The sequence below is a fragment of the Triticum dicoccoides genome, unplaced genomic scaffold (assembly GCF_002162155.2).
Source record: "Triticum dicoccoides isolate Atlit2015 ecotype Zavitan unplaced genomic scaffold, WEW_v2.0 scaffold88180, whole genome shotgun sequence".
Classification (NCBI taxonomy): domain Eukaryota; kingdom Viridiplantae; phylum Streptophyta; class Magnoliopsida; order Poales; family Poaceae; genus Triticum; species Triticum dicoccoides.
This window is the reverse complement of record NW_021307366.1, coordinates 46,421-56,435: the sequence shown is the minus strand read 5'-3', so window position 1 is coordinate 56,435 and position 10,015 is coordinate 46,421. Positions and strand designations below refer to the sequence as shown.

Genomic DNA, 10,015 nt, shown 5'->3' with positions numbered 1-10,015 from the left:
CCCAGGTCCGCTCCAAAGACGATTCTACATTCTCACTACCATTACAACCGTTCCCTAACAATGGATAATGTCCTATACTACTTACTCTCCCGCTCAATCACGGAGACGAGTTTTCCACGGTTTCCACCCCTCCCTCCATACCGCAGCAACACGAGTTTTTTCCACCCCTTTCAGAAAGCGCTCTTCGCGCCACAAAGCCGCCCCAAGACGCGCGAGCAATGAGCATCGAGCTTAAACATATCGCAAACGTCAAAAATAATATAACGGGATTAATATATATCGCGCACGTGCGATATGTTTGTCACAAGGCGCAAAAAATAATTATAAAAGGAATGCAACACGAGGACTTCCCCTAGTACTACTCTCGCCCAAGCACGCTTAACTTCGGAGTTCTGATGGGATCCGGTGCTTTAGTGCTGGTATGATCGCATCCGACATGTTTCCCCGTCTTCGTCCCTTATGCTTGCCACTCCCAGGTCCGCTCCAAAGACGATTCTACATTCTCACTACCATTACAACCGTTCCCTAACAATGGATAATGTCCTATACTACTTACTCTCCCGCTCAATCACGGGGACGAGTTTTCCACGGTTTCCACCCCTCCCTCCATACCGCAGCAACACGAGTTTCTTCCACCCCTTTCAGAAAGCGCTCTTCGCGCCACAAAGCCGCCCCAAGACGCGCGAGCCATGACCATCGAGCTTAAACATATCGCAAACGTCAAAAATAATATAACGGGATTAATATATATCGCGCACGTGCGATATGTTTGTCACAAGGCGCAAAAAATAATTATAAAAGGAATGCAACACGAGGACTTCCCAGGAGGTCACCCATCCTAGTACTACTCTCGCCCAAGCACGCTTAACTTCGGAGTTCTGATTGGATCCGGTGCTTTAGTGCTGGTATGATCGCATCCGACATGTTTCCCCGTCTTCGTCCCTTATGCTTGCCACTCCCAGGTCCGCTCCAAAGACGATTCTACATTCTCACTACCATTACAACCGTTCCCTAACAATGGATAATGTCCTGTACTACTTACTCTCCCGCTCAATCACGGAGACGAGTTTTCCACGGTTTCCACCCCTCCCTCCATACCGCAGCAACACGAGTTTCTTCCACCCCTTTCAGAAAGCGCTCTTCGCGCCACAAAGCCGCCCCAAGACGCGCGAGCAATGAGCATCGAGCTTAAACATATCGCAAACGTCAAAAATAATATAACGGGATTAATATATACCGCGCACGTGCGATATGTTTGTCACAAGGCGCAAAAAATAATTATAAAAGGAATGCAACACGAGGACTTCCCAGGAGGTCACCCATCCTAGTACTACTCTCGCCCAAGCAAGCTTAACTTCGGAGTTCTGATGGGATCCGGTGCTTTAGTGCTGGTACGATCGCATCCGACATGTTTCCCCGTCTTCGTCCCTTATGCTTGCCACTCCCAGGTCCGCTCCAAAGATGATTCTACATACTCACTACCATTACAACCGTTCCCTAACAATGGATAATGTCCTGTACTACTTACTCTCCCGCTCAATCACGGAGACGAGTTTTCCACGGTTTCCACCCCTCCCTCCATACCGCAGCAACACGAGTTTTTTCCACCCCTTTCAAAAAGCGCTCTTCGCGCCACAAAGCCGCCCCAAGACGCGCGATCAATGAGCATCGAGCTTAAACATATCACAAACGTCAAAAATAATACAACGGGATTAATATATATCGCGCACGTGCGATATGTTTGTCACAAGGCGCAAAAAATAATTATAAAAGGAATGCAACATGAGGACTTCCCAGGAGGTCACCCATCCTAGTACTACTCTCGCCCAAGCACGCTTAACTTCGGAGTTCTGATGGGATCCGGTGCTTTAGTGCTGGTACGATCGCATCCGACATGTTTCCCCGTCTTCGTCCCTTATGCTTGCCACTCCTAGGTCCGCTCCAAAGATGATTCTACATTCTCACTACCATTACAACCGTTCCCTAACAATGGATAATGTCCTGTACTACTTACTCTCCCGCTCAATCACGGAGACGAGTTTTCCACGGTTTCCACCCCTCCCTCCATACCGCAGCAACACGAGTTTCTTCCACCCCTTTCAGAAAGCGCTCTTCGCGCCACAAAGCCGCCCCAAGACGCGCGAGCAATGAGCATCGAGCTTAAACATATCGCAAACGTCAAAAATAATATAACGGGATTAATATATATCGCGCACGTGCGATATGTTTGTCACAAGGCGCAAAAAATAATTATAAAAGGAATGCAACACGAGGACTTCCCAGGAGGTCACCCATCCTAGTACTACTCTCGCCCAAGCACGCTTAACTTCGGAGTTCTGATGGGATCCGGTGCTTTAGTGCTGGTATGATCGCATCCGACATGTTTCCCCGTCTTCGTCCCTTATGCTTGCCACTCCCAGGTCCGCTCCAAAGACGATTCTACATTCTCACTACCATTACAACCGTTCCCTAACAATGGATAATGTCCTATACTACTTACTCTCCCGCTCAATCACGGACACGAGTTTTCCACGGTTTCCACCCCTCCCTCCATACCGCAGCAACACGAGTTTTTTCCACCCCTTTCTGAAAGCGCTCTTCGCGCCACAAAGCCGCCCCAAGACGCGCGAGCAATGAGCATCGAGCTTAAACATATCGCAAACGTCAAAAATAATATAACGGGATTAATATATATCGCGCACGTGCGATATGTTTGTCACAAGGCGCAAAAAATAATTATAAAAGGAATGCAACACGAGGACTTCCCAGGAGGTCACCCATCCTAGTACTACTCTCGCCCAAGCACGCTTAACTTCGGAGTTCTGATGGTATCCGGTGCTTTAGTGCTGGTATGATCGCATCCGGCATGTTTCCCCGTCTTCGTCCCTTATGCTTGCCACTCCCAGGTCCGCTCCAAAGACGATTCTACATTCTCACTACCATTACAACCGTTCCCTAACAATGGATAATGTCCTATACTACTTACTCTCCCGCTCAATCACGGAGACGAGTTTTCCACGGTTTCCACCCCTCCCTCCATACCGCAGCAACACGAGTTTTTTTCACCCCTTTCAGAAAGCGCTCTTCGCGCCACAAAGCCGCCCCAAGACGCGCGAGCAATGAGCATCTAGCTTAAACATACCGCAAACGTCAAAAATAATATAACGGGATTAATATATATCGCGCACGTGCGATATGTTTGTCACAAGGCGCAAAAAATAATTATAAAAGGAATGCAACACGAGGACTTCCCAGGAGGTCACCCATCCTAGTACTACTCTCGCCCAAGCACGCTTAACTTCGGAGTTCTGATGGGATCCGGTGCTTTAGTGCTGGTATGATCGCATCCGACATGTTTCCCCGTCTTCGTCCCTTATGCTTGCCACTCCCAGGTCCGCTCCAAAGACGATTCTACATTCTCACTACCATTACAACCGTTCCCTAACAATGGATAATGTCCTATACTACTTACTCTCCCGCTCAATCACGGAGACGAGTTTTCCACGGTTTCCACCCCTCCCTCCATACCGCAGCAACACGAGTTTTTTCCACCCCTTTCAGAAAGCGCTCTTCGCGCCACAAAGCCGCCCCAAGACGCGCGAGCAATGAGCATCGAGCTTAAACATATCGCAAACGTCAAAAATAATATAACGGGATTAATATATATCGCGCACGTGCGATATGTTTGTCACAAGGCGCAAAAAATAATTATAAAAGGAATGCAACACGAGGACTTCCCAAGAGGTCACCCATCCTAGTACTACTCTCGCCCAAGCACGCTTAACTTCGGAGTTCTGATGGGATCCGGTGCTTTAGTGCTGGTATGATCGCATCCGACATGTTTCCCCGTCTTTGTCCCTTATGCTTGCCACTCCCAGGTCCGCTCCAAAGACGATTCTACATTCTCACTACCATTACAACCGTTCCCTAACAATGGATAATGTCCTATACTACTTACTCTCCCGCTCAATCACGGAGACGAGTTTTCCACGGTTTCCACCCCTCCCTCCATACTGCAGCAACACGAGTTTTTTTCACCCCTTTCAGAAAGCGCTCTTCGCGCCACAAAGCCGCCCCAAGACGCGCGAGCAATGAGCATCGAGCTTAAACATATCGCAAACGCCAAAAATAATATAACGGGATTAATACATATCGCGCACGTGCGATATGTTTGTCACAAGGCGCAAAAAATAATTATAAAAGGAATGCAACACGAGGACTTCCCAAGAGGTCACCCATCCTAGTACTACTCTCGCCCAAGCACGCTTAACTTCGGAGTTCTGATGGGATCCGATGCTTTAGTGCTGGTATGATCGCATCCGACATGTTTCCCCGTCTTCGTCCCTTATGCTTGCCACTCCCAGGTCCGCTCCAAAGACGATTCTACATTCTCACTACCATTACAACCGTTCCCTAACAATGGATAATGTCCTATACTACTTACTCTCCCGCTCAATCACGCAGACGAGTTTTCCACGGTTTCCACCCCTCCCTCCATACCGCAGCAACACGAGTTTTTTCCACCCCTTTCAGAAAGCGCTCTTCGCGCCACAAAGCCGCCCCAAGACGCGCGAGCAATGAGCATCGAGCTTAAACATATCGCAAACGCCAAAAATAATATAACGGGATTAATATATATCGCGCACGTGTGATATGTTTGTCACAAGGCGCAAAAAATAATTATAAAAGGAATGCAACACGAGGACTTCCCAGGAGGTCACCCATCCTAGTACTACTCTCGCCCAAGCACGCTTAACTTCGGAGTTCTGATGGGATCCGGTGCTTTAGTGCTGGTATGATCGCATCCGACATGTTTCCTCGTCTTCGTCCCTTATGCTTGCCAATCCCAGGTCCGCTCCAAAGACGATTCTACATTCTCACTACCATTACAACCGTTCCCTAACAATGGATAATGTCCTATACTACTTACTCTCCCGCTCAATCACGGACACGAGTTTTCCACGGTTTCCACCCCTCCCTCCGTACCGCAGCAACACGAGTTTTTTCCACCCCTTTCAGAAAGCGCTCTTCGCGCCACAAAGCCGCCCCAAGACGCGCGAGCAATGAGCATCGAGCTTAAACATATCGCAAACGTCAAAAATAATATAACGGGATTAATATATATCGCGCACGTGCGATATGTTTGTCACAAGGCGCAAAAAATAATTATAAAAGGAATGCAACACGAGGACTTCCCAGGAGGTCACCCATCCTAGTACTACTCTCGCCCAAGCACGCTTAACTTCGGAGTTCTGATGGGATCCGGTGCTTTAGTGCTGGTATGATCGCATCCGACATGTTTCCCCGTCTTCGTCCCTTATGCTTGCCACTCCCAGGTCCGCTCCAAAGACGATTCTACATTCTCACTACCATTACAACCGTTCCCTAACAATGGATAATGTCCTATACTACTTACTCTCCCGCTCAATCACGGAGACGAGTTTTCCACGGTTTCCACCCCTCCCTCCATACCGCAGCAACACGAGTTTTCTCCACCCCTTTCCGAAAGCGCTCTTCGCGCCACAAAGCCGCCCCAAGACGCGCGAGCAATGAGCATCGAGCTTAAACATATCGCAAACGTCAAAAATAATATAACGGGATTAATATATATCGCGCACGTGCGATATGTTTGTCACAAGGCGCAAAAAATAATTATAAAAGGAATGCAACACGAGGACTTCCCAGGAGGTCACCCATCCTAGTACTACTCTCGCCCAAGCACGCTTAACTTCGGAGTTCTGATGGGATCCGGTGCTTTAGTGCTGGTATGATCGCATCCAACATGTTTCCCCGTCTTCGTCCCTTATGCTTGCCACTCCCAGGTCCGCTCCAAAGACGATTCTACATTCTCACTACCATTACAACCGTTCCCTAACAATGGATAATGTCCTATACTACTTACTCTCCCGCTCAATCACGGAGACGAGTTTTCCATGGTTTCCACCCCTCCCTCCATACCGCAGCAACACGAGTTTTTCCACCCCTTTCAGAAAGCGCTCTTCGCGCCACAAAGCCGCCCCAAGACGCGCGAGCAATGAGCATCGAGCTTAAACATATCGCAAACGTCAAAAATAATATAACGGGATTAATATATATCGCGCACGTGCGATATGTTTGTCACAAGGCGCAAAAAATAATTATAAAAGGAAGGCAACACGAGGACTTCCCAGGAGGTCACCCATCCTAGTACTACTCTCGCCCAAGCACGCTTAACTTCGGAGTTCTGATGGGATCCGATGCTTTAGTGCTGGTATGATCGCATCCGACATGTTTCCCCGTCTTCGTCCCTTATGCTTGCCACTCCCAGGTCCGCTCCAAAGACGATTCTACATTCTCACTACCATTACAACCGTTCCCTAACAATGGATAATGTCCTATACTACTTACTCTCCCGCTCAATCACGGAGACGAGTTTTCCACGGTTTCCACCCCTCCCTCCATACCGCAGCAACACGAGTTTTTTCCACCCCTTTCAGAAAGCGCTCTTCGCGCCACAAAGCCGCCCCAAGACGCGCGAGCAATGAGCATCGAGCTTAAACATATCGCAAACATCAAAAATAATATAACGGGATTAATATATATCGCGCACGTGCGATATGTTTGTCACAAGGCGCAAAAAATAATTATAAAAGGAATGCAACACGAGGACTTCCCAAGAGGTCACCTGTCAGGACCCCGACTCGATGTCACATCGATCTAGCTGGTAACACCTCATATCACTTTGCGGCCTCACGCACGGTATCCCCACGGTTGTCGTCTTACCTTTTCCCGGGACCGTTTGCGCCTTTTGGCTCACGTATATGATAGTGTCGCTAGCATCCATATGATAAAGAGCCCGGGCTGACATGACTAGTCGTAAACCCAAAGTGGCACAGACTTACAGGGACAGGCATTCATGACCCAGCTTCGAACGTGTCGGCCATCAGCAAGTGGGTCCGGGCTGTAGCACTGGGCTAGCAGGACTCCGGTAAACCGGGCTGTAGCGGGCTAACAGGACTCCGGTACTCAAAGCGTGACATTTCCCCGAAGGGACAGACACAGGAACGAAGAAGGACACATGCCGGCCAGCCTAAGTGTTCCAGAGCAGTAGCAAGCTACCATGGCTCAGCGGTAACACTAGGAGACATTTCCCGGTAAGAGAGGCTACTAAAGATAAACAACTAGATAGTCAGATCCCACACATACCAAGCATTTCAATCATACACACAGTATGCTCGATATGTGCAAATACAACGAAGCATCACAACATGACTCTATGACACAAGTACTTTATTTAAGGCTCAGAGAGCCATACATAACATACACAAAGGTACGGGTCTCACGACCCAACATACAAGTCATACAGTCATACAAACCAGCAGCGGAAGTAACTTGTCTGAGTACAGACAACTAGTAAAATAAAAGAGGCTTGGGAAGCCTAGCTATACTACAAGGTCCTTCACAAGCTCAGGGTCACCACCTGGGTCTTTCAGCCTACTCGTTGATGTCAACGTCTACATAGAACCCATCAGAAGGGGTTGCAGCGTCTTCTGTAAAAAATGTAAATTATAGCAACATGAGTACAAAGGTACTCAGCAAGACTTACATCAGGTCCTACATACATGCTTAGTATCAAGAAGGGTTGGTGGAGTTATTGCAGCAAGCCAGCTTTGACTCTTGGCTAGACTATCCTACGAGACTCCAACTTGAAATGGTTTTGCGCACACGAGTCCACTACTCACCAATTCAATACACTACCGAGGATCCGCCTCCGTCTTCCTACGGAAGAGCCATCCTCGGCACTCACACTTATCTTGAGGCTTTTAACAGTTTCCATTTACTTGTCTATGAACTGTATAAGCAACCAAGTAGTCCTTTACCGCGGACGCGGCTATTCGAATAGATCATGTTAACCCTGCAGGGGTGTACTTCTTCATACACGCTCTCACCACTTACCGTCGTTTACACGACATGTACTCGGCAACCTTCAAGCGGAAGCCCAACGTGGGTGTCGGCCACGACCTACCTAATCACCTAAGCCTCCAGTCCAGGTTTATCGCCTATCCAGGTTCCATCCGCAGGGAGTCCGGCCGAGGTTTCCCATACGGCCCCGAACGATGTGAACAGGGTTCCCGAGATACCTAACGGGTATTCGGTACACCGTGCCACGTACCTACCGCATCACAGCCCACCCCTACGGTCAGCGATGTCCACGGCCTCCAGTAGGCTACAAACACCAGAAACTACTTGCAACTCCTGGACGGAGAACTAGGGTGAATAAGAAGCCGAGAGGGTCCATTGGTTTCGGGCCCAATGCATGGTAGTAGCTGATTCTTAAATCACGCATACAGATCTCAGTGCTTAAGGTCGGCTTCAATGAAACAACCCACCATGTACTCCTACATGGCCTCTCATCGATACCTTTACCAAATCGTGTTCACCACACCACTCTCATTACCGACATAAACATTTCACTCTAGCCCATCACCCAGATGAACCAGACCTAACACGACTCTAAGCATAGCAGGCATGGCAAGGTAGGAACAACACATACATATGGCTCAAACAACTCCTACACATGCTAGTGGGTTTCATCTAGTTACTGTGGCAATGACAGGTCATGCAGAGGAAATGGGTTCAACTACCGTAGCACACAGCAGTTTGAAACGCGTTGTCTTAATGCAGTAAAAGAGAGCAGGAGCGAGAACATGGGATTGTATCGATATGATCAAATGGTTGGTTGCTTGCCTGATGGTTCGATGCACTGATACGGTTCTTCGTTAGGGTAATCAGGGTACTCTTCGGGGACAGAACCTGCCGCAGAGAGCACCGATACACAAACATTACCAAACAGTATGCAACAATATGATGCATGCATGAAACATGGCAATATGAGTGTGTTGGGCTAATGCAACTAAAACCAGAAGGGTTTGAACAAATTTGAATCAAAGGTTCGAATTTCAAACTCAAACATGGCCTTTTAAAGTGCTTTTCCTTGTTCTGTTTAAAACATCAATTTAACTTGTTTGATCATGCATGAAAATAGTACAGATGGATAGATTGGATTTTTCTGATCATTTTTCATATATAATTTGTCCAATTTGGAGTTACAGAATAAAAGTTATGAATTTTTGAAGTTTAAATTATATTCTGGAATTTCCTGATTTAAATTAAATCCAGAAAATCAATTACTGCGTCAGCCTGACATCAGTGTGACGTCAGCAGGTCAACGGAACAGGTTTGGGTCAAACCTGACAGTGGGTCCCGCATGTCAGGGTGATTATTTTAATTAAAATTTAATTAAAACTAATCCTGTTTAATTAACAGGGCTGGGCCCCACCTGTCATTGACTCAGGGGAGTCAACCAGGGCCCACCCGTGGTCAAACCCGGGTCGGCTGCACCGGCGTTTAGCCGCCGGCGAGCCCGACGCGGCGGCGGAAGTGGTTTTGGCCATTGCGGCCACCAAATGGGCCGCGGAGACCACCGGAGGGGAGCTGAGGACAAACCGCAGCTCTTGGCGGAGTCCGTTGAGGTCGGGTGGCCGGAGTTGGCGCCGGCGACGACTTTGGCGACCACCGGGGTTCGGTCGGAGGTGAACTTGGCGCTAGAGGGTTCGGTGAGGCTCGTGGAGTGGCTAGCTAGGTGCTAAGTGACACGGTGAGTAAGATGGACACCATCTTGTGGCCGGAGGATGACCGGGAGCACGTCGGCGACGAGGTCCACGGCGGTGGGTGCGGTTGAGCTCCGGGAGGTTGCTACACGGCTCGGGAGCAGGAACGGAAGGGAGGGGAAGATGGCTAAGCTCACAGTGAGTGCGACGGAGTCCTTGGTGCGGCCGGAGATGGACCGGAGCGACGATGGCGTTGAAGGGGATCTCCGGCGACGGTGAGCTCGGGCGAGGTCGGTGCGGTGGTCTCGGGCGTTGCGAGCGCTCGGGGCTCGGCTGCTCGATGAAGTGGACAGCGGCGGAGCTCCTGGACACGGTGAGACGGCGTGGGGTGGTCGGAGGGCGTGGCTACGGCGAGGGGGTGGCGG

At 49.1% G+C, this 10,015-nt stretch overlaps 12 non-coding genes and 1 pseudogene across 12 annotated transcripts; all 13 read right to left on the bottom strand.

Annotated features, from left to right (window-relative positions):
• Nucleotides 1-329: 329 nt before the first annotated feature.
• LOC119348261 lies at nt 330-433 on the bottom strand (annotated as a pseudogene).
• A 367-nt stretch (nt 434-800) lies between these two features.
• LOC119348224 lies at nt 801-919 on the bottom strand. Its single transcript, XR_005168802.1, has one exon. It is a non-coding gene; the product is annotated as a 5S ribosomal RNA (ribosomal RNA).
• A 367-nt stretch (nt 920-1,286) lies between these two features.
• LOC119348241 lies at nt 1,287-1,405 on the bottom strand. Its single transcript, XR_005168818.1, has one exon. It is a non-coding gene; the product is annotated as a 5S ribosomal RNA (ribosomal RNA).
• Nucleotides 1,406-1,772: 367 nt separating this feature from the next.
• On the bottom strand, nt 1,773-1,891 carry LOC119348245. The gene has a single exon (XR_005168822.1). It is a non-coding gene; the product is annotated as a 5S ribosomal RNA (ribosomal RNA).
• Nucleotides 1,892-2,258: 367 nt separating this feature from the next.
• LOC119348297 lies at nt 2,259-2,377 on the bottom strand. Its single transcript, XR_005168868.1, has one exon. It is a non-coding gene; the product is annotated as a 5S ribosomal RNA (ribosomal RNA).
• Nucleotides 2,378-2,744: 367 nt separating this feature from the next.
• On the bottom strand, nt 2,745-2,863 carry LOC119348239. The gene has a single exon (XR_005168816.1). It is a non-coding gene; the product is annotated as a 5S ribosomal RNA (ribosomal RNA).
• A 367-nt stretch (nt 2,864-3,230) lies between these two features.
• On the bottom strand, nt 3,231-3,349 carry LOC119348296. Its single transcript, XR_005168867.1, has one exon. It is a non-coding gene; the product is annotated as a 5S ribosomal RNA (ribosomal RNA).
• Nucleotides 3,350-3,716: 367 nt separating this feature from the next.
• On the bottom strand, nt 3,717-3,835 carry LOC119348306. Its single transcript, XR_005168877.1, has one exon. It is a non-coding gene; the product is annotated as a 5S ribosomal RNA (ribosomal RNA).
• Nucleotides 3,836-4,202: 367 nt separating this feature from the next.
• On the bottom strand, nt 4,203-4,321 carry LOC119348220. The gene has a single exon (XR_005168798.1). It is a non-coding gene; the product is annotated as a 5S ribosomal RNA (ribosomal RNA).
• A 367-nt stretch (nt 4,322-4,688) lies between these two features.
• Nucleotides 4,689-4,807, bottom strand: LOC119348294. The gene has a single exon (XR_005168866.1). It is a non-coding gene; the product is annotated as a 5S ribosomal RNA (ribosomal RNA).
• A 367-nt stretch (nt 4,808-5,174) lies between these two features.
• On the bottom strand, nt 5,175-5,293 carry LOC119348293. Its single transcript, XR_005168865.1, has one exon. It is a non-coding gene; the product is annotated as a 5S ribosomal RNA (ribosomal RNA).
• A 367-nt stretch (nt 5,294-5,660) lies between these two features.
• On the bottom strand, nt 5,661-5,779 carry LOC119348291. The gene has a single exon (XR_005168863.1). It is a non-coding gene; the product is annotated as a 5S ribosomal RNA (ribosomal RNA).
• Nucleotides 5,780-6,145: 366 nt separating this feature from the next.
• LOC119348240 lies at nt 6,146-6,264 on the bottom strand. The gene has a single exon (XR_005168817.1). It is a non-coding gene; the product is annotated as a 5S ribosomal RNA (ribosomal RNA).
• Between the last annotated feature and the right edge of the window lie 3,751 nt (nt 6,265-10,015).